The sequence below is a fragment of the Balaenoptera acutorostrata genome, chromosome 10, assembly GCF_949987535.1.
Source record: "Balaenoptera acutorostrata chromosome 10, mBalAcu1.1, whole genome shotgun sequence".
NCBI classification, from domain to species: Eukaryota; Metazoa; Chordata; class Mammalia; order Artiodactyla; family Balaenopteridae; genus Balaenoptera; species Balaenoptera acutorostrata.
In genome coordinates, this window is record NC_080073.1 from 29,026,892 (window position 1) to 29,049,149 (window position 22,258).

Consider the following 22,258-nt stretch of genomic DNA (forward strand, 5'->3'; position numbering starts at 1 on the left):
AATAAATTATTTGGTTCATAAATAAATAATTTTAACTTTTATGATAATGGAGAGGAGGAAAGTTGGTATGAGACTTTCTGAATATACAAATAATTCATTCTCTTGAAGCCAAGATAAACAGCATCATGAATTAATTAAATGACAAAACATTGGATGACCTGCTGCATCATAGAACTGGGCACTTGTTAGGGATGCATGTATCCGTAAGAATTGTATCATGACCAAAAATATTGGTGCTCTCTACTCTGGGTGGTCCAAGGGAGATGCTCTCAAAGGTGCCCTGGGAAAAGGCAATTAGCAGTTGCTGTGCAGCACCATGTTGGCAGCAAAGAGAAAGAGTAGGAGGAGAGAGGAGGCTCATGTGCTCAATTTCTTCTCTCATCATCCTGGATAGAGCTGGAGAGATTGCATTGGATCATAATAGGTTAGGAAGACAGAGTTGAATTAGAGACAGCTGAGATTTGCAGATTTCCAAATAAGTTTTTCATTTCAGCAGGGATCTTCTGAGTGATTTTCACTGGCATGCCAACTGTTTTCAGTGACCTACACAAATCTGGAGGAGGAGAAACAGTGTTGAATATCTACCTCTTCTCTGAACTTAACTTCCTGCTCTGGGCTGCATCCTCTAGTCTTCACCCAATTACCAAATGCTTTGACATACTTAAGCCTAACATTTTATGCCAGCTTTCATTCATTCACACATTAAATATTTATCGATTATGATCTGTGTGTGGGTACCATGCCAATACCCCATCTTACTTACCTGAACTGCTTATCTGTCTAGAGTAGTGTGTGCACTTAGGTTTGACCGAAGCTTGGTTCTTCCAGCATCTGCATTTTGAAGAGGACTTTGTTCATACTTCTTCAACATTTACCACATCACTTACTGAACATCTACCATGTGTGGGACATTGTGCTAAATTCTGGAGATACAGTGAGATTAAAGTCATCTGGGTTGGTAATGATGGTAGAAAAGGATGATAGTATTGAGTGTGGAGTTGTACTCCCCTCTATGTCTGGCCTTTTCTTTTAATCCTCAAAATCACTCCTTTAATTTGGTTGGGCGGGAATTAAAATACAGAGCAATAGTAGGTTTTCTCACTGTGGTTAGAAACTGAGCACTCTTAGGGACTCAGGAGAACAGGGTTATCACCTACTATCTTGGTTCTTAATTATGGCTGCCCACTGGAATCACCTGGAAGACAGTCATGATGTCCATGCCATGCTCCAGACCAATTATATCAGGATCTTTATGGTGTGTGACCTAGGTGCCTAGGTTTTTTTTTTTTTTAAAGGTCCTGAGATGATTGCAGTATGCAGCCAAAGTTGAGAAGCACCAACCTAGAAAGTGAAGGTGTATTGAGTTACCAACCTTTCACCCCAGAGCAACCTTTACCACTGCGTTTTCTAGAGAGCCCAATTCCATGATATGTGCCATGAAGAGAATGGTCCATGCCAGATAGTTTTGAGAAACTCTGTCCTCCTCCTTGGATGATTACAGAATATACTGGCGCTTTAAGGGCCATGAGAAGTCTTGTCATAAAGAAGCCTATTAAATTTTAGTGGAATTGACTATTGTTTTTGATCCAGGATTAGCTTGCTTACATCCTCTCTCTTTCTCTTAATTAAGAATTTCACTGAATTTTGAGAAATGGCTAGATTATGTAAGAGCTGATTATCTAGTCTGTGGATGATTTTGGTTCCTTGTTTCTCTGTTCTTGGGTCCCCTTTGTGCCCTTTTTCTCATTACTTTTTGAGTAGGCATGAGGCCCAGTGAAGAGGTAAAACTGCAGTCAATCCATTTGTTAAAAGCTTTTATTCATGCTTTCAAACAAAGTAAAATAAGCTGTGCTGTGGAAGAGACTGGTAGTTCTCCCCTTTCTTATAGTGGTGGTTCTCAAAGTGTGGTCCCAGAATTGGCAGTATCAGAATGAACTAGTGTAGAAGGCAGAGTTATCACCACCTCAACGATGTCTGCACCCTCATCTCCAGATCCCTTGAGTATGTTATCTTACACAGCAAAAGAGACTTTGCATACATAATTAAGATTATAGACTATGAGATGGGGGATCATCCTGGGCCCATTCTAATCACATGAGCTCTTAAAGCTGGAGGACCTTTCCGGGTTGCAGTCAGAGAGGGTTGATGATAGAAGAAAAGGCATGAGAGATTCAAAGCATGAAAAGAACCCAAATCCTCATTGCTGACTTGATGATGGAGGTGAAGGTCCACATGCCAAGAAATGTGGGTGGCCTCTGATGTTGAGGATGTCCATCAGCTCACAGCCAATAAGGAGATAGGAACATCAGAATTGAATTCTGTCAACAACCTGAGTGAACAAGAAAACAAGAGTCCCCCCTAGAGGCTCCAGAAAGGAACGGAGGAAAGGAACAGAGCCTGCCCACAACTTGATTTTAGCCTGGTGAGACCTGTGTCAGACTTCTGACCTGATCTGAACAGTAAGATAGTGAATTTGTGTTGTTTTAAGCCCTAAGGTTGTGCTAATTTGTTCTGCCAGCAAGAGAAAACGAATACATCTGAAAACTTGTTAAAATGCAAATTCTCACTGCTCACCACTGACCTACTGAACTTGCTGCAATAGAAAGAAGCTGGGGGTGAGGTAGGGAGTGCAGGTGCAGTCTGTTTTAACAAGTTCTCCATGTGATTCTGACATGCTAAAGTTTGAGAACTACTGTTATACAGTAATAGAAATCCCAAGTGTTAAGTAGACACATGGATGCCTAGAATAAAGACTGCACATCCTACTTCATTGCAGGTAGGTATGGTCATTGAACTAGGTTCTCACCAAACAAGTTGTGCAGTAAAGGGTTAACTAATTTACCTTGCAGTGTTAAAACTCTGCACATTCCAAATTAAAAACTAGCTTTAATGGATTCTGGGAGATAACCTCTGAGCCCTTGAAATATCCTGCAGGATTAGAGTGTCTTTGTGTACCTTAGATCTTGGTTCACACCAAATAGTTTATACAACTAATGTGATTTATGGTGAATGCCTGTTCTTGTTCACCTGAGGCCTTGGGTCATGCTGTGTCAGTTTGACCTCTGGAGGGCCTGGAGAAGTTGGTAGATAACCATCCCAGCCTCTGTCGGTTAGATGAACAGTTGTGAGATAGGTTTTACACAGTTTCTCATGTGGTCCCCAGAAGCCCACAGATGTAACTTCAGTTGCCTATAGACAAAACCAACTTGATAACACAAGCTTTATTACTGTTCCCCTTCCTTTCCAGTTTACTTCTCTCTCATTTCAGTTTCCTAGAATCACTTTCCAAATAAGTTACCTGAACATAAGCCGTTGGTCCTTGTGTTAGGCTCTGCTTTCAGGGGGAACCCAAACTAGGAGCATCCTTAAAGAGACAGTGTCAAAGCTTCCTTTTTGCTGCTGACTGGGATGTAGAAATAATGGCTCATCTGCTGCTTTTGACGATGTTAAGGTAGGCCATTCTCCAGGAATGGAGAAGTGGTAAGTTAGAAGGCATCTGGGTCTGTAATTTATCTGTAGAACTGCCATACCAGCCCTGGACTGCTGACCTCCAAACTTATTAGATGAGAGATTAAAAGCTTCTGTGTTTATGCCAGTGTTAATTTAGGGGCAGGAGGGTGGGTAAAGGGGTGGCTTACATACAACTTAACCTCATTCTGACCAACATAGCAACTAATGGGTAAATGGAGACTTTGGTTTGTCATCAGGTTGAAATTGAACTGTCCCTGACCATTATCACCACCATGATTAAGGGTTGATTGCATGAGGGACAAGCACATTATTTTTGGGAAAGAGCATGAGACCAGGAGTCAGGCAACTTGGGTTCTGTGTTGACTCCTAAGAAGATGTATGTTCATCTTACATTCTCTTGGATTGGACTGCTTGATCTCAGGTTTTCTCTTGATTTTTATATACTATGATCCTATGAATTTAAAGTATTCAAAAATTCACTTGCAAAAACAAAGCACTTGGATCATTATGAAATGTAAATACGGGGCATCATCTGTATTTGCATTTTGAAATTTCCTTACTAATAGAATGATAAGCACATCTTAGCCTGAGCGTGCATGTGGTTTTTTTTAAACGGCTCATAAGTTAGAAGGCCCTTGAGGCATTATTAAAGTTCATCATATCATTCACTGTGAAAACTCAAACTTTTCCTTGAATGTTGTAAGATGTTTACAAAACTCTGTTTGCCTGACAGTGATTCTTCAGGCTGATAAGAACCTTCACATGTTCTTTTCCTTTGCCTGGATGGTACCCAATCAGTCTATATAATGAGACAGGCCAAAGGACAGAGAATTATGCCACAGGACAGCCTTCACTCTGTCGTTTGGCTTTGCATGCAGAAACCACAATTTATGATGTGATCAAGAATGATATAAGTTGGCAGTATAATGAGCTTGGGATTGTTGGATAGCCCAGAGGTACACCATGACCTTTGCTGGATGTAAAGTGTCAGACTTGGGCACATGCATATTAGTTGTGGAAAAAGACCCTCCTTTGGGGAGTCAAGGGTCATGAATTTTGTTTCTAGGCAGCATATATGCAGTTGCCTGGCAACCATGAGAGCAGTTAAGTTCTTGCTGTATGATGCTGTATGTATTCATCCATCTTGAAAAGCTAACAGCATAATTTAAATTTTGAAGCAGAGTGTGGGTGTTCTCAAGTAGCAGAGCCTTATCTCACATCTAGTTGCAGACTCTAACTGCATAAACTTGATGTTGCTGAAGTTTTTCTGCATTAGGGATGTTGTAAACAAAAGGGTAGAACTCTGAATTGAGATTGAGACATCCTTCATTAGAACGTATTCAGTACCAACTAACAACAGAAAACCCAACTAACAGTGTCCAAAAATACAAGGACGTTTAATGTTTTCTGAATAAGAAGCCTTGTTTTAGCTGCTCAACAAGGACCCGAGCCCCTTCCATGCTTCCATTACACCATCATTGGTGTGCTAGCTTTCATCCTCAGGATTGTTGCCTCATGCTCACAAGAAGGCTGCCAGAGCTTTCAACACTACAGTGTCCCAGATTAGCATCCAAATCAGGATCGGAGAGGAAGAGGCAAAAAGGGCCTTCTTGTGGTGGGTGTCTCTTATTTATTAATTTATTTTCAGAGGAGGAAATTTTTTCTTAAAGGCTCTTAGCAGGTATCTTTTCATTTCTCTTTACCCAGAGCTGAGTCACATGTGTATCCCCTCCTAGACTAGTCATTGGCAAAGGAGAATTCAGTTACCTTCACTGGCTTAGGCTAATCATGATTCAGCCTTTTGGGCTGGGGGCAGGGCCTGTCTTCACTGAGCACATTACCACCTTCCAGATTCTTGAGAAAGATCAGAATTTGTTATGTTAGCAAGGATGAAGGCCAGATGGTTGCTAGGAAAGTGTCTCATGGTGCTGCTACAACTCCTTCCATGTTATTGCTTATGTGTGGAGGTCATAGGCTGCAAACTCACCCTTAAAATGTTTTTAAAATGTTCAAATTAGAATTTAGAAATAGAAACACTTTGCATTAAAAATTGGATTTTTCCCTTCTCTTGAAATAATTCGGTGATCTGGCAACATTGCTGTCTTCAGATGGGGTATGTGCACCACACTCTTTACCATTTCCTTTGTCATACAGTTGGCCCTCTTTACTCATGCATGTTACTTTTCTGGCCCTTACGGACATTTGTGCCTGTGAACGTTAATCTGCATGCTTTTTTAGTTACATGTAGACATTTTGAAACGAGACTTACAGTCACACTGGTCCATTTTGCTTAAGAGACTAACTGCCACTATTCTCTTTCAGTCTTGCTATATTTGGGATTCTTTTGCTCTTCTGCTATACGTTTCTTTATTTTATGACTGTGGAAGGGAGTATAGAGTAATGGTCAAGAGATTGGCTTTTGACATAAAACAGAAGTGGTTTAAGTCCTGGCAATAGCACTTATTAACTTGTGACTTCGTATTCACATCTGTAAAATTGTATAATAATGATACCAACCTCACGGGGTTGATTAGAGAATTAGCACAGTGCATGGTTCACATAATGCTAATCTTGATGAAGATGGTGATGAAGGTGATGATGTCTCTATAAGCCTGTCTTTATTATATCAGTTAGTCCTTTGAGGTGCCATTTGGGAATGCAAAACACAGCATCTTCAGTGAGTGGAGCTGATGAATGGCAACTATATATCTTGTGGAGCTAGAAGAGGATACTTTGAGTGACCATGCTTGAGGGGCACTGACCACCTGGAATAATTTTTTCTATTCCTTTCAAGATAGAATCAGACCCACCTAATTCATGCCTCCAGGTAACCTTCAGAGCTCCCAGAAATTTAGTTCTGCACTCAAGATTTGCTCATTTCTATTCAAACTGGGACACATTCTACGTTTATACTGTCAAAAAGCAGTGGCTATTTTAGTTTATGCCTGGGGACATGGGAGACAATTCTGGATGCCTCTAATGACCTTTAAGAGTCACTTCCCTTACCAAAATATCTTTATTTTATTGTTAAATTTTGGTCTAGGTTCCATGAGATTCATCCAACTGTAACTCAGTCTGGAAAAAGTTGGAGGTCGCCATGTATATGAGGTCAGATTAGAGTTGTTATTTGGGAAAGGCAGGCATGATATTTTGAGATTGGGTAGTTGCTTTATTTCATTCTTAAGGCTGGTTGAGTAGTAGGTCCTAGTAAATTAGGAAGGGAAACTTAGGAAACTCATTGTAACCCAATTTTCGTAATTAAATTAAAAGATTATTTGGTTGGGATAATCATCACTGAGTAAAAATCAATATAGTAAACTTTGGAATGGATAGTTTGCAACTATCAACTATAGTTTGAAATGTTTTGACCTAGAAATTATTTGAAATTTCTAACAACATATTCTATAGATATTCTTGATCAAGTATACAAAGAAGTTCATTGCAGTGTTGATGGTAGTAGTGAGAAATTGAAAGTGGATAAAAATTCATCAAGGGGGACTCTCTAAATAAGGTATTATGTGTCTGTACATTGAAATTACTCTGCAGCCATTAAAAAGCATGGAGTAGATCCCTATGAATTGACATAAAAAGATGCCAAGCATGAGGCAGAACAGTATGTATTATATAAACATGTGTAAAAGTATATGTCTGTATTCAAAAACAGAAATACATGCCAAGTTGTTAATATTGACTCCCTCGGGGAATGAATTTATTAGGATGTGAAGGTAGAGGGAGGAGAGGAAGAAGAGGAGGCCAAGTTTAATTCTTAATTTATGTACTTTCATACATGTTTTGCAAAGTCATGTGCTCTATTTATAATTAGTATTTTACACTTGAGGGTTTGGAGTGGAAATCCAGGGAGTTGTAATGCTCCTTCTGAGGAACAGTGTCACATAGAGGTTAAGCACATGAGCTCTGGACCCAGGCTGCCTGAACTGGAATCTTGGCTGTATCATTGGTGAACTAAATGTCCTCAAGCAAGTCTATGGATTTCTCTAGGCCTTGGTTCATCTGTGAAAGAGGGTAGTGCTACCTCCCCTATAAGGCTGTCGTGAAGATTGAGTACAGCATTTAGAAAAACATAGCTATGATTGTTATTCTGATTGCAAGTTTATACCAAAAATGCAGAAATAGCTGAAATGAATTAAAAAGTCACCATAGGCATCTGGAGGAATGCCTATGAATTTATGAAATGCAAAGAAATTCCTTTGATATGAAATCACATATATGTATTTTTAAAAATTGAGGCTAGAGAGGAGAAAAGTGACTGGATGGATTAGGCCTGGAAATGCAGAGGCCCTTCCCTATAACCGAGGAGCAAAGTCAACAGCTTTGAACTAAACATCTATCGCAATGGGAACATAAAACAAACTGGCTGAAACTGGCAGATCCAGAGAATCAGAGGGGGGGGGGGAAGGGAAGGTGTTCAATAGCCTCCTAAACGTTTCATAAACTTCAATCATCTCTCTCGTCTTCCGATCTTTTACTAATTCTTCACCTTATCTTTTCTCCTCTGACAACAAGTCCTGTATTTGATCCACATTTTATCTCTTTATGGGACAGCTGATATGACAGTAATGTATAGTTCACTGAAGAGCTAGAATAGTCTGCAGAATAGTGAAACAGTCACTCGGAAAAACACGCTCAAGGTTGAATGCTATCTAAAGAAGCTACTATAAATGAGTGGGCAGCAGCAGGCAAAAAGCAAGTATTTGGTGGAGAATGCTTAGGAAACAGGGAAAACTTTACTTCCAATCCTCAGACTTAATTGAGCTTAGAAAGTGAGCGTCAAAATCATTCTCTGTTGTTCCTTAGTTGAAAAGCCAGCCGGGCTGTAGGAACTGTGACCGACTGACATTGACAGTCTTCCATCTGGAGCTTAATCTGTCTCCAAACGTCTGTGACACTGGTCTGTCTTTCACAACAGGTTCACATAATTCTGAAGGCCAGGCATCAAGCAAGAAGCCAGAGTTCTAGTCATTAGTCACACATCCGGGCCACGGGGCAATTCCTTTGCTTGCAGCTGGAGACGATACGATGTTCCATGATGTGGCTCGTAATGAGGAGTACACAGAGATGATGGGATTGGATTGCAGCAGTGAGGCACTGCTAGCAAACAGCTCCAGCTTAAGGGAGCTTCCCCTCTGCTGCTGGCTTTCTCTCCTGAGCCATAGATTTGGCTCCTGATTGACTGTCTCTGCTGGAGCTCATTAAGGGGTTGGGCTGCAGCCTGTCTGTCCAGCTATGGTAAGGGACAGAGCTGCACAGTTGCTCCCTGCCTTCAATGCCCTGATGGTCATTGTCTCGATGCTTCAAAGGGACAGTCATCAGCTGTTTCATTTGAAGCAGGTTTGTGGGATCCAGCGGTTCCTTGAAACATTTAAAGCCTGTTTCCTCTTACTTTGAAGAGAATGTGTTTACAAATGAAAATATTATTTGGATAGGGTAATGATGAGAAAAGGATACATTATGATACAGGGTCTCAGGACTCAGCACAGGAATAGGTGTAATGAGGCACCCCAAATTAACTGATTTTCTTCAGTTTATGGGTATTCAGTTTTGGTGCTTTCTGGCCAAAAAACAAAAACAAAACAAACCCCACATTGAATTAAATAGTTTTCATTATCTGACAAAAACAAAGCAACCCCCCTTGCCTTTTTTTATCTTAACTAAATTCAAGGGTGAATTAATTAAGTTAGCTGTGGTCATTGGGATGTTATGTAAAATGTTGGACAGTGTTTTCAAATTAAGTTTCATTCATGAAAGTCACTTTAACACAGTTCAAGTAGATTTTTTATGTTATTGACTCTGTATTAGCTAACAGCATAACAATAAATTGTAATTTAGTGAAAAGTGTAGTTAGGGAATGACGCTCCCTAGTTTTCTGTGCCTAGAAGCTGGAGGATCTATAGGAATAAACAATTATGTGTGTTTGACCAACAGTTCCCAGTGTTTCTCTTTTCTGGACTCAGAGGAAGGACATATACCTAGAGGAACAGTGTTGTGTGGTGATTCAGAAGGCAGATTCTGGACCCAGACTTGGATTCAAATCATGGCTGCATTGTTTATGTCCTTGAGCAAGTCCATCCTCTTCTCTGGACCTTGCTTATCTGTAAAATAGGAATAATAATGGTAGCTACCCTATAAGGTTGTTGAGTTATGTGAATGAGAATGATGTTATTTTAAGGATAATCTTAAATGTGCTTTACTTGTGTATGCATGATTAATCATCTGGAATTATTGTGGAGTATGTAAAATACGGAGACGTTGTTCTGGGGCTGTAGAGTTGAATTAAAGCATTTTGTTGGGTCATCTGTGGAGATTTGTGCTTATATAATGATAAAGCTGTAGCATCATAAAAATCATCGTGCATATTTATGGACCCCTTACTGCATGACAGGCAGTGTTCTAAAAGGTCTATGTGGATTATCTCACTGAACCCTTTCAACAACCTTATAACAAAGGTACTATTTTATCTTTATTTTTTCTGTGGTATTAAAGAACTTGCTCAGGTCTCAGAGCTGATCTCTGTTGGAGGTGATTCTTAAGCTCCGGTCAATTTGAGTCCAGATGCCAGTTCTCACCTACTACAGTTGTAAGGTCCTATGACCCAAGGAGCCTTCTCCACCAACTGCCTGAGCTTTCCAGACAATTGTCTTGGCTCTTGTTCACTTTTCTTGACAAAGAAAGCCTTGTGTTGTGAGAAAAACTTTTCCTTGCAGGTGAAATATGTTTAGTGGAATTTATTTTGCATTTTTAGTGACGCTTGACTCTTCACCTGGCTCTGTGATTAATCTGCCACGGGAGTGCAGTGAACCTTTAATTATAGCTTCTTCACCCTCTCTCTTCCCTCTGTGTGCTTTTCCACTGTTTAAGGTTCCAATGGGCTGGTTGTTCTGAAGGAGGTTTAACCTATATGTTACATAAATTATGGCCTTTGTGTACAGAGAAGAAAGATTACAGTTTCTGATTTGTGATATTTTTCCTACCAAAGATACCTCCTTTCTTTTCTGTACTTACTGTGCAGTTTGTTGAAAACCACCCTATTACCTGGTGGTGGTTCTGGAAAACAAACTGTTCCCTATCTTTCACTGTGGCCAAACTTGAGTAACATATGGATGCCATTTAAAGGGAAAAATTCTTACGAACTCCCAATGTTGACTTAATTTTTTTTATTTGGTTAGTAAACATGTAAAAATATAAAACTAGCTATAAGCTTCTACGTGTGTAGTTCTTAAACAAATGTGAAACCAAAACACATTTACAAATTAAATGCAATCAGAATGACAAAACCAAATTCAAGTTAGCAACATTAATTTAACATGATGGATGATGTTTAAACAGAATCATCTCTGGAAATATCAATTTGGGATGTCTGTTATGTCAAAGGTTCTATACATCTTGTCAAACCTGTATTATTCTGGACTGTGTGGTGACTCTGTTTCCCCCAACACTTTGAGCTGTATCTACTGGGACAATTCATTTGTACCCTAGCCCTACTCTGAGGTCTTGGGGCACAAACACATTATTGAAATAGTAATTCTGCCTCTTTTGTCTTTGGCTTGTGACAATTAACATAGCACTACCTGACATCACTGCAATTGTAAATGCAAATCCAGGCACAGAAATTTTGTGCTGGTTCCCATATTTTAGGTGCCATGTAGCTGATCCAGAATACATCTGGAACATTTTAAATGAGTGTTATCTAAACAAAAACAAAAGTTAGAAAAATCTCATCAAGAATTTCTAGACCCCCAAGAACATGCCCCAAGACCCCAGTTTGAAAAAGAAGTTATCAGCACTTTTTCATCTGTGGAGAAGACTGCTGTTTTCTTTGCTGGGAATGCTCTTCCCGTGGAGTGTTGCATGGCCCACTCCCTCACTTCATTTAGGCCATTGTTCAGTGTCATTGCCACGGGAAACCCGCCCCTGCCCCCCTTGTCTAGGGTAGCACTCAACATCATCTTGGCCCCTTAACTGTCCTGTTTTACTTCAGAGCACTCGTGCCCACCTGGCACTTTTGCTTGTTTGCTTTTATCTGTCTCTCGCATTAGAATGCAAGCCCCACTGAGAACAGAGTTAGGTTTACTTACCACTGTATTCTCCACGTCTCACAGAGGAGGTGATAAAGATCTGTTGAACCAAGGAATGAGTGGCCTTACTCTCCACCTCTGTACCTTTTTGCTGCATCCCCAATCCCACTCTCCATCTGGGTAAGACTCATTTTAAAAACCATCCCCACTTGAGCCTGTATCCCCTCTGTTCCTCATTGGAACATCAAGAATCTTTATTGAGACCCCTTTTATGTTACTCCTGAGGTTTACCTCCTGATCTCTTTTCTTCGTTTTTTTCTCTTCTACTAGACTCTGAGCTCCTCAAGGACAGCGTCTGTATTTGATTAACCTCTAAAATTCCCCCAGTATCTGGCATGAATGCAGAAATGTCATATATGGGAATCTGAAACTGCAGAGTACTAAATATCATTCACTTCTATTCTACAGTGTCCTACAGAGTGATTGGCAATGCTAGGAGCTTGATGAGAATCAATGGTTAGCAGGTGGTATAAAACACGGTAAGTTGTAGGGGTTAAATTCTCTATGGCCAACCTGATGCTACTACTACAATAGAAGAACTTCAATTTAATTCACCTGGGTTTTGTTCATCTCCCGTGATGTGCAAAGCCCTAGTTAGATGTTATGGTGGCTACGATGAGGAGTGTGTTGCTTTTGAGTTCACAATCTGATGGAGAAGACCAATAGCAGGGGAGAGAGAAAGAAAGAGAGATAATATTTGTTTGTTCATTCATCCACTCACTTTTTCATTCTTTCATCAGATATGGAGTGTTGTGTGCTTGCTACTAAGTGTAAGAAAAACCCAACAAACCTGGGTTATAACCTAATCCTAATGGAAGAGAGAGACAAAATGATACTAATGCCAACTTTGGTTAGTGCAAGAAAGGAAAGGAATGCAGTGGTATGAAAATGCATGTGTAATATTCCCTAATCTGAGGTAGGGAAGGTTTTCCTTCAGGCAGTACATTGAACTGAAACCCCAAGGATGAGTGGGCCTTAACCAAAGGCAGCAGTAGGGGAATAGTATGTGCATGGGGATCTGAATTGTAACATGGTGATAAGAATATGGGGCGAAAGAGAAAGTAATTCTAACTATAGGTCTGGAGAGCTTCATCAAGAAGGAGGGTTTTGAGTGGGACTTAAGAGACACAGGTCATTAACAGGTACATGGAAGAGGAGGAGAAGGTGGTCAAGACAAGAAGAGCAGCCTTATCATAAGCTCACAGGTGGCACCTTGTAGAACTGGCTTGAGAACTGTGCAGAGAACTGTGGCACCTTGTAGATCTGGCTTGAGAACTGTTGGCAGGGTTTATGAAGAACCTCTCCAGTAGAATAATCAGGATGAGGAAATACAGATATATCTGTGGACCATGAGTCACAAATTCAAAACATTTGCTGGTTGAAAATTAAAGCTTGTTATGCTTAAAAGGTTAATAGTGTATAAAGAATCAGCTAAGATCATTCTTAGCCGAAGCTACTATTAATATTTCCATAAATTAAAGATCTTTATCATTAGCCCTGTATGTCAGTCTTCTAAAGCAACTTAGCACATGGAATCACAGATACCTCTTTTCAGAAAAAAAGTGAGATAATTTGTTAGAAAAACATTACAAATTTTATTGAGTTGACCACTCAATTACAGCTACATTACTGAATTACACCTGTTCAGCCCAGTGCTGGGGAATTTATTAGTACAGCCTCCTCTAGAGCTAATGGGAAATATAGTTCCAAAGCTCTTTGAATCTATTGCATATTCTGTAAGAAGTGCTTTTCCGGGCTTCCCTGGTGGCTCAGTGGTTGAGAATCTGCCTGCCAATGCAGGGGACACGGGTTCGAGCCCTGGTCTGGGAGGATCCCACATGCCGCGGAGCGGCTGGGCCCGTGAGCCACAATTACTGAGCCTGCGCGTCTGGAGCCTGTGCTCCGCAATAAGAGAGGCCGCGATAGTGAGAGGCCCGCGCACCGCGATGAAGAGTGGCCCCCACTTGCCGCAACTAGAGAAAGCCCTCGCACAGAAACGAAGACCCAACACAGCCATAAATAAAAATAAAATAAAATAAAATAAAAATAAAATTAAAAAAAAAAAAAAAAAAAAAGAAGTGCTTTTCCTGTTGGGACTGCACTCCAGGCTTGACAAGGTGAGCTGTGAGGTCTTTATTTCTTACAGGATTTGGGAAAATCACACCAGTACTGTTTGTTCACATGGGCTGTGACGTCAGGGAGCAGCTGGGCTGTGAAAGCCTGTTGTGATGTGTCTTTTCCAGCCTCTGGATAGATGACCCTCTCCTCAGCCAGAGAGACATTGAAGAGCTGTTCTGTTCCCAGTGCTGAGCTACCTGCATTTGAGTTTTCCTTACCCAGCCAGTATGCTCACTGCCCACAGCCACCTCCGCTTATTGATTTGGGACCTGTGCCAGTGTCTAATTGTTTCCTTCACATTGAGTTTGTTCCAGGTTGCTGACTCCTATCTAGTAATTTTTCTCCTCCATATTGTCCCCTTCCATGCCCTCCCTCACTAATTTTTTGAGTAGCCTCAGATGTCATAGGTTTGACCCATCAACTCATATCAGGGCCACAAGAACAAACTTTTTTTTCTTATTACCTTGGAACTTTTTTTCTTATTACCTTGGAACTTTTTTCTTATTACCTTGGAACTTTAGGGCACATAAAAAAAAAAAGAAAAGTATTCCGAGAGGTTCTGGCTTCTTCCTCCACCCCCCTCTCCCTCCCGGAACATCTTTTTGTGTGGGAAGGTATTGTGGATGTGATTACAGTTATTTAACCGAGAACTTCTCAAGGGGCGTGGCAGGTTGACGGATTCCATATGTCACCATGTATTTGAGATCTCTTAAGTACTTGTTTTTTAGTTTCCCAACAGCCACTCACTTCTCAGAAAGAATTTTTCCCTGCGGAGGGTAGGTAGGGGGCCCTTGCTGTCCTGATCCTCTTTTCTCTGTCTGCCTTCACTCTTACTCAGTATTCTGTTGGCAAGGTAATGTATTTCATGTTTTCCTATTTTCCTCTTAACATTTTTCAAAATACCTTAGCAGTTGTATCATAAAGCAGCACAAAATTCAGAAAGTTCTTTATTTTTGTTTACTCTGCAACTGATATTGAGTATGTGGAAAAATATTTTTATGATAGAAGAAAAAGCTAACAATCATCTTACTTAAAAAAAAATAAACTAACTAGCATCAGTAGATGGAGGAACTTTGGTACCTTATTATAAGCAGCGTTCATTCTAAGCATGCATAGAATAGTATACCGGCATATCTCAGAGATATTGCAGGCTCAGTTCTGGACCACCACATAAAGTGAACAAAAATATCACAATTAAGCAAGTCACACAATTTTTTTGGTCTCCCACTGCATACGAAAGTTATGTTTACACTATACTATAGTCTATTTAAAGTGTGCAATAATTGTCTATTAAGTGTACAATAATAGCATTATGTCTAAAAATGTATATGCCTTAATTAGAAAATTCCTTATTGCTAAAAAATTCTAACCATTATCTGAGGCTTCATCAAGTTGTAATCTTTTTGCAATAGTAACATCAAAGATCACTGATCACAGATCACCATAACAAATATAATAATAGTGAAGAAGTTTGAATATTGCGAGAATTACCAAAATGTGACAGAGACACGAAGTGAGCAAATGCTGTTGGAAAAATGGTGTCGACAGACTAGCTCTATGCAGGGTTGCCATAAACCTTCCATTTGTAAAAAACCACAGTATCTGCGAAGCACAGAAAAGCAAGGTATGCCTGTAGAGTAGTGCAGTACTCAAAGGGTGGTCCTTGCTCTGGTGACAGTGTGTGACAAAATAATCACAGAACTTGAGTAAGAATTTAGAAACTCGTGTGCAACTAAGCATAAATTTGTTGAATCTAATAACAACAAATTTTAATTTGAAAGCCTTTATCTTTTTTCACTTTGGTAGTAATTAATTTTTATTGTGTTTTGTAAAAGTGTTTATCTGTGGTGAATTGGGACACCTTTCTGCCCCCTCCATCATTCATTACAGTTTACTGGAAAAACACTGACGTGTTTAGGTTAAAAACACAAGCCCAAGCATTGATCTTTCATTGCCCTTGGGTATGAGTCCTAGATATGCTATTTACTGGCTGTTTGCCTGAGCCAGTTACCAAGTTTCTCTAAGCCTCATACTCTTTATCTCGAAAATGTGGAAAAGATGATACTATATTTACCTTGCAGGGTTTTTGCTAGGATTAATTATGATGTTGTAGGTAAAGCTACAGGGCACTATTCAGCCAAATTTGGCAGCCCTGGAAAGAACTTCAGTGAGATGCTTGGTACGTGATAAAACTCAATATATGTTTATTATGATTTGTTATTAAGTAGAATTTATATATGCCATATATCCTATCTCAGGGATATTAGGAAACAGAATATAATAATATCCTCATTTAGGTGACACATATATAAAGTTCTCTCAGGACATGGACTTGAAGGAAAACGTTATATTTAGTCCCTTCTACATCCCCTCTGCTCCTCATTGGAACACCAGAGTGTTTGTTGAGACCACTTGTATGTTACTCCTGGGTTTTACCTCTGATATTTTTTCTTCATTTTTATCTCCTCTACTAGACTCTTCTCAAAGATTATATTCTTACTGGTTTTCTCAATCTTATGTGTTCTGATGTGTATGGAAATTACTAGAACTTGTATATAGAGAGCATCTTCAAAGAGCAGATGTGTATTGTTAGTCATCATTATAGGCAGTGTAACTTTGATTCTGCCCCATGAATTTTGACTCTACTTGGGTAAAATGGTCACACAGGACTCCTTGATAGGTGTTCTCAAATTAGCTTCCAGAACTTTGTACAGAAGGGTGCTAGGCTCCCCCACCTTTTTGCATGTGTATATTTCTTTTCTGGCTTAAAATTTGCATATTCGTTATTCATGCAACGAATATCCATCAAAAACCTTTTGATACCCTGTCATTTGCCAACCCAGTGGCAAAAATGATGGTATGTATAAGCTAAAAATGACCCAGGAATTATAGGAGATAAAGATACTTGTTGAGCTAAAGTAGGAGATGCCTTGTAGGTATTTAGATGATCTCATTGTCTTCTACATTTTAATCATAGCCTCTCTCTGTCCCTTTTTTCACAGACTCTTAAATGTATATTTTTTCACAATTTTAAACTCTTAAGTTAGGATGTATCTCATAATTGATGGTCACTTATATTCACTCTAGGTAGGTAGCATTTGGGACATAGTTCTTTTGGCCTGCACATGTGTGAACTTTGAAAGGGTCAGCATCAAAACCCACAGAATGGATACTGGTGGTGTGGAAGAAAATCCCAGAAACAATATTGGCACACTCTTAGAAGAAACGCCTGTTCACTTGATGACACAGAGGGTGGCAATGTGCAGGCTGTAATGATCTCTCCAGTTTGGTAGTCAACCACAGCCAGACTACAAGCTTGCGCCTTTAAAAAATTGTATTATGGAAAATTTCAAATATACACAAAAGTAGAACTAATAGCATAAACACCTATGTATGTATTACCAGCTTCAATAATTATTAACATTTTGTCAGTATTATTTCATCTATCCCCATTTTCTTTTTCTTTTTTTTGCTTGAGTATGTTATTTTATTTTTTTTATTGAAGTGTAGTTGTTTTACAATGTTGCATTGTTTCTGGTGTATAGCAAAGTGATTCAGTTATACATATATGTATATATTCTTTTTTGTATTCTTTTTCATTATAGGTTATTACAAGATATTGAATATAGGTTCCTGTGCTATACAGTAGGACCTTGTTTTTTATCTGTTTTATATATAGTAGTGTGTATCTGCTGGTCCCAAACTCCTAATTTATCTCTTCCCCCCCTTTTCCCCTTTGGTAACCATAAGTTTGTTTTCCATGTCTGTGAGTCTGTTTCTGTTTTGTAAATAAGTCCATTTGTATCATATTTTAGATTCCACATATAAGTGTTATCATATGATCTTTGTCTTTGTCTGTCTGTCTTACTTCAGTTAGTATGATAATCTCTAGGGCCATCCATGTTGCTGCAAATGGCATTATTTTATTCCTTTTGATGGCGGAGTAATATTCCATTGTATATATACCCCACATCTTCTTTATCCATTCATCTGTTGATGGACATTTAGGTTGCTTCCATTTCTTGGCTATTGTAAATAGTGCTGCAGTGAACACTGGGTTCATGTATCTTTTCGAATTAGAGTTTTCTCCAGATATATGCCCAGGATTGGGATTGCTGGATCATATGGTAACTCTATTTTTAGTTTTCTAAGGAACCTCCATACTGTTTTCCATAGCGGCTGCACCAATTTACATTCCCTAGAAGGGTTCCCTTTTCTCCAAACCATCTCCAGCATTTATTATTCATAGACTTTTTAATGATGGCCATTCTGATTGGTGTGAGGTGATACCTCACTGTAGTTTTGATTTACATTTCTCTGATAATTAGTGATGTTGAGCATCTTTTCATGTGCCTATTGGTGTTTGATTGAGGTGTTTGTTTTTTGTTATTGAGTTGTGTGATTGCTTGAGTATTTTAAAGCACATTCTGGATAGCACATCATTTCACCTGAAAATTCTTCAATGTGTATCTCTAATTGATAAGGACATTCTTCCTTTACTTAAATACCATGCCATCATCACACTTAATGAAATTAACAGTAATTCTTTAATATGTCCTTTTGTAGTTGGATTTCTTAGAGAATCCAAATGAGGCCCACACACTGTATTGAGTTGTTATTTTTTTTAGGTTTCCTGTACTCCACAACAGTTCTTTTACCCTCTCCTCTCGATGTCCTTGATTTGTGGGAAAAACTGGACTGTTTGCTCTGTAGTATGAACTTGGTTGTTTGTGTCCTTGTGGTTGTGTTTAACTTATCCCTCAATAGCTTGGCATTTAGTCTAGAGTTTTTATTAGATTTTGTAAGTTTTTTTAGGCAAGAATACTTCCTAGGTGGTGCTCTGTTATGTCCTGTTGCATTACAGCATGAAGCACATAGTGATGGATTATCCTTCTCTTAGTGAAGCCAAGATTAATCAGTAGGTCCAGGTTGTCAGCCTGTTCTTCTGTTACTAAAATGGCTTTAATGTCCGCTGATGATAGTTGACCGAATCTGGATTTAGGCCTTATTTCATTGGGGTTGCAAAATGGCAGTTTTCTAATTCTGTCGTTCTTCCTGCATTTATTACATGAAATTCTTCTGTAAAGAACTTTTTATCATCAGTCATTTGACTACACTGAAATACAGTTCATATAGACAGGAAAATATTTCAATTTTCAGATTAATGAATGAATACCTAGTAACCTCCAATTAGTAACCAACTAGGTTTTTGAAGTATCTTATGAACTTTAAAAAATATTTCATATGTTTCAGTTCATCTCAGTTATTAATCTTTTCGGTGCTCAAATTTACTCATCTTAGGTCTGTAGGGACTCCTTCAAGTATCGTTTCTGTTGATTTCAAGTGTCCTTTGTATTGTTTTTTTTTAATTGTTTAAATGTTTATTGTATGAAATATTAAATGTATGTAAAACTAGACAAAATACTGGAATTAATCCCCATGTACCCATATCCTGTTTCAAAAGTAACCAATTCATGGCCCGTTTTATTTCTTGTATGCTCCAACTCACCTCTCTCCTCCCATATTTCTTATGGCTTCATTCTTAAATACTTCCGTTTAATCCATTAGCTTTTAACTTCCATCTTTCTACCACAACAAGATGTCCCAGGTAGAAATATGCTTTTAACGGCTTAACTTACCGCATTGATTAATTAGGGTGACACCAGCTGCTTTGGCAGATAAACTTGAAAATGTAATATGGCTTAAACAAAATGGAAGTTTTTCGCTCACATCATAGTCTGGTATTGGTGCTCCTGGTGAAGGAGTTTTTCTCTTGGGATAATTCAGGAATCTAGGCTTCTCCTATCTTGTGTTTCTGTCTCCCCCTAGGTCCATGATGCTATCTGCATCTAGCCAGTGGAAAGGGAAGAAAGAAAAAGAAGTAACCACCCGTTTCTTAGAAGTCTGAATCCAGAATTGGCACATATTCCACTGGCTAGAACTCAGTCACGTAGCCTCACAGGCAGGTCTCATCAATGAGAATGAATGTCTGGAAAGAAGAATATATGAATTTTTGATGAATAGCTTTTAGTTTCTCCCATATTACACTATACATTGAAGAAATCCACAGATCTGAAATTCTCACTTCTGTCATCATCTTCATAGTTACCTGTATTATGTCTTTAAGGTTTCATTCTGGTTCATTACATGCATTTTACTGGCTTAAAAGAACTGATGCTTTCCAAACAAGGGCAATGAAGGAAATCAGTGATGACTAACTCTTGAACTGAGTAGTTGCTTTTTGTTTTCTTTCTTTTTTTAAATAGGATCATACCTTTCTATAAATTAAAGATGGGTATTTCCATCTTTGTTAGGAGGGAAGAGTGGATACCAGCAATTGTGAGTTTGTCTGATTTCTGGAAAACAAGGACTTATATCAAGAACAAGAAGGGCTGATTAATATCCATGCTTATACACTGGTAGAAGAAGGGCCAACAGTATTGATAATTGACAGATAAGTCGAGAGACCCAAGAGCAATGGTGACTGCACAGACTTGATGTCCACCTCTTAGGAGGTGAAAATTTTGGATAGTCCTGCTAATTTTAATATGAAGGTATTGAGCCTTATTTTAGTAAATTCTAAACTGACTTGTGACATCCAATGCCCAGGATGCACACCAAACCAGAGAGAGGAAGCCCAAGGGGAGAAGGGAAAGCAGGGACAGGCTGCCAAGGAGAGGAAGCCCTATCTCTGAATTATATCAGTGGTTTAAGTGCTCACTCCCTTCCCACTGGGTCACCAGACTGGGCCATGCCACAGCTGATTATGGGCTCTCTGGAGAAGCCAAGCTTTACCTTCTGAATAGGGATGACTATTATGGAGCAGATACCCATATTTCATGTGTAAATATTTACTAGATGGAACAAATACCACCCTTGGCCACTGGGCCACAATTCCAGGTACACCCCTTAATCTAATTCAAGATTAACAGTTAGAAAATTGCCTCTGTGTTGCTTCATCTCAAACATGCCAAGGTATTAGCATTATGGTGTTAAAAAAAAAAAACACAGCGACAATTTTCTCATTGATGTACTTTTTTTTAACAAAGTAGATAGTCTAACTTGTTAAGAATATAGCTTTCCCTATGGGACTCTATAAAACTAGTATCATTTTGGGTGGAGAAGTAAGTTGGTGATCCATAAATTTAAACATTTTAACTAAATTTCTCTTTGTACAAAATAAGGTTTTCAGTGATCCTGTTGATCCTCCAGAGTACTTCCAGTCCAACATTTAAAAACCAAAAAAGACTAAGGAATTCTCTGGGTCCATGAAACTTGTTAGGTAATGGATTACTGTAGACGCTGGTAAAATCACTGTGCCTCTCAGTTTTGTGAGGGGATGAATGCTTTTATTGTAATTCAGCAAACATTTTACATACACAATACATACACAATAATCTAACTTTTACATTTTATTTCTTTTGAGGTGATTTTAATCTAAAGTAGGAAACTACCTTTCCCATAACATCACACTTTATAGACCTTCTTGCACTGATTCTTTATACTATAAACCTGGATGAAATACTGTCATCAAAAAAGGGCTTAATTTGGACATTTCAAGGGGAACATGAGGTTCCAGTATACTCCTTTGAAGTTTGCAAACAACTTTCTCATCCATAAAAACCTAAAGTATTATTCACAAAGACTCCAACCTACAAGAACTTATTTCACTCTGATGTTCCTTCCTCTCTACCATAAGTAATGCTACTTGGCTTGTGAAGATGAGCCTGGCTTTCCAAAGAACCTTCAATTTGGTAACAATATTCTCTTCTAAGTGCTGCAGTAGCCCACAGTCAAAATCCCTCACAACAAATTTTAGAGAGGCTAGGGTACAGGGGAGCAAAATATAATTAGAACAACTGTAAGACAAGTTTAAGACTTGATTGGTTTCCATGTTTAGGTAGGTCTCCCAGTAAGGACTTCAAGTGTCTAAAATAATCTTTCCCTAAAATGTTGGAAATTGTGGTGTTTCTTACCAGCTACAAGTATAGACTTTGTAAAGTAGTAGTGCTAGCAGGAGCAAAGCTGGGCATTTGATTTGTGCTAGATACCGCTCTGACTGCATTTCATGATTACCTCAGTGTTTTAGAATTGCAGCCCCATATCTACAGCCTTTATGATTTTTGTCATTTTCTTGTATCTTTACTATAACTTGTTTAATTTTTTATTTAACTGAACCCCTTTAAAGTTATTATGAACAATTTGAAAGTACACAGAAGTAGAGAGAATAGTACAATGAATTTCCATATACCCAGCACATGGACAAGACAGGTTTCATGGGCATCCAACCTGTGGAGTCATTCAGCACCCATAGTTTATTAGAGCCCCATGTTTGGTTTAAAACTCTACTGTCACTGTTTTGAATTCTCAATAATTTATGAGTAAGGAGCCTTGCATTTTTATTTTGCATTGAGCTCTGCTAATTATGCAGTCGTCCTATACCTAAACTCAGTAATTATCAAGATTTCTGCTCCATTTTCTTCATCTATTCTCCTATCATTTTCCCTCCCCCACCCCTTTCTTTATCTCTCTTGCTCTCTTTTTTCTGAAGTATTTTAAAGCAAATCCCAAACATC

At 38.8% G+C, this 22,258-nt stretch overlaps 1 protein-coding gene across 14 annotated transcripts in view; it reads left to right on the forward strand.

The window, feature by feature from the left end:
• Positions 1–22,258, forward strand: part of FHIT (fragile histidine triad diadenosine triphosphatase) — a 1,493,627-nt gene that overhangs the window by 184,246 nt on the left and 1,287,123 nt on the right. The window contains exon 3 of one of the 14 annotated variants that reach the window (XM_007192363.3): positions 11,973–12,043. The exons of the other annotated variants lie outside the window; for them this stretch is intronic. The gene's annotated coding sequence lies outside the window, so the exon portion shown is untranslated. The remainder of the gene's footprint in view (positions 1–11,972; positions 12,044–22,258) is intronic. 14 annotated transcript variants of the gene reach the window in all.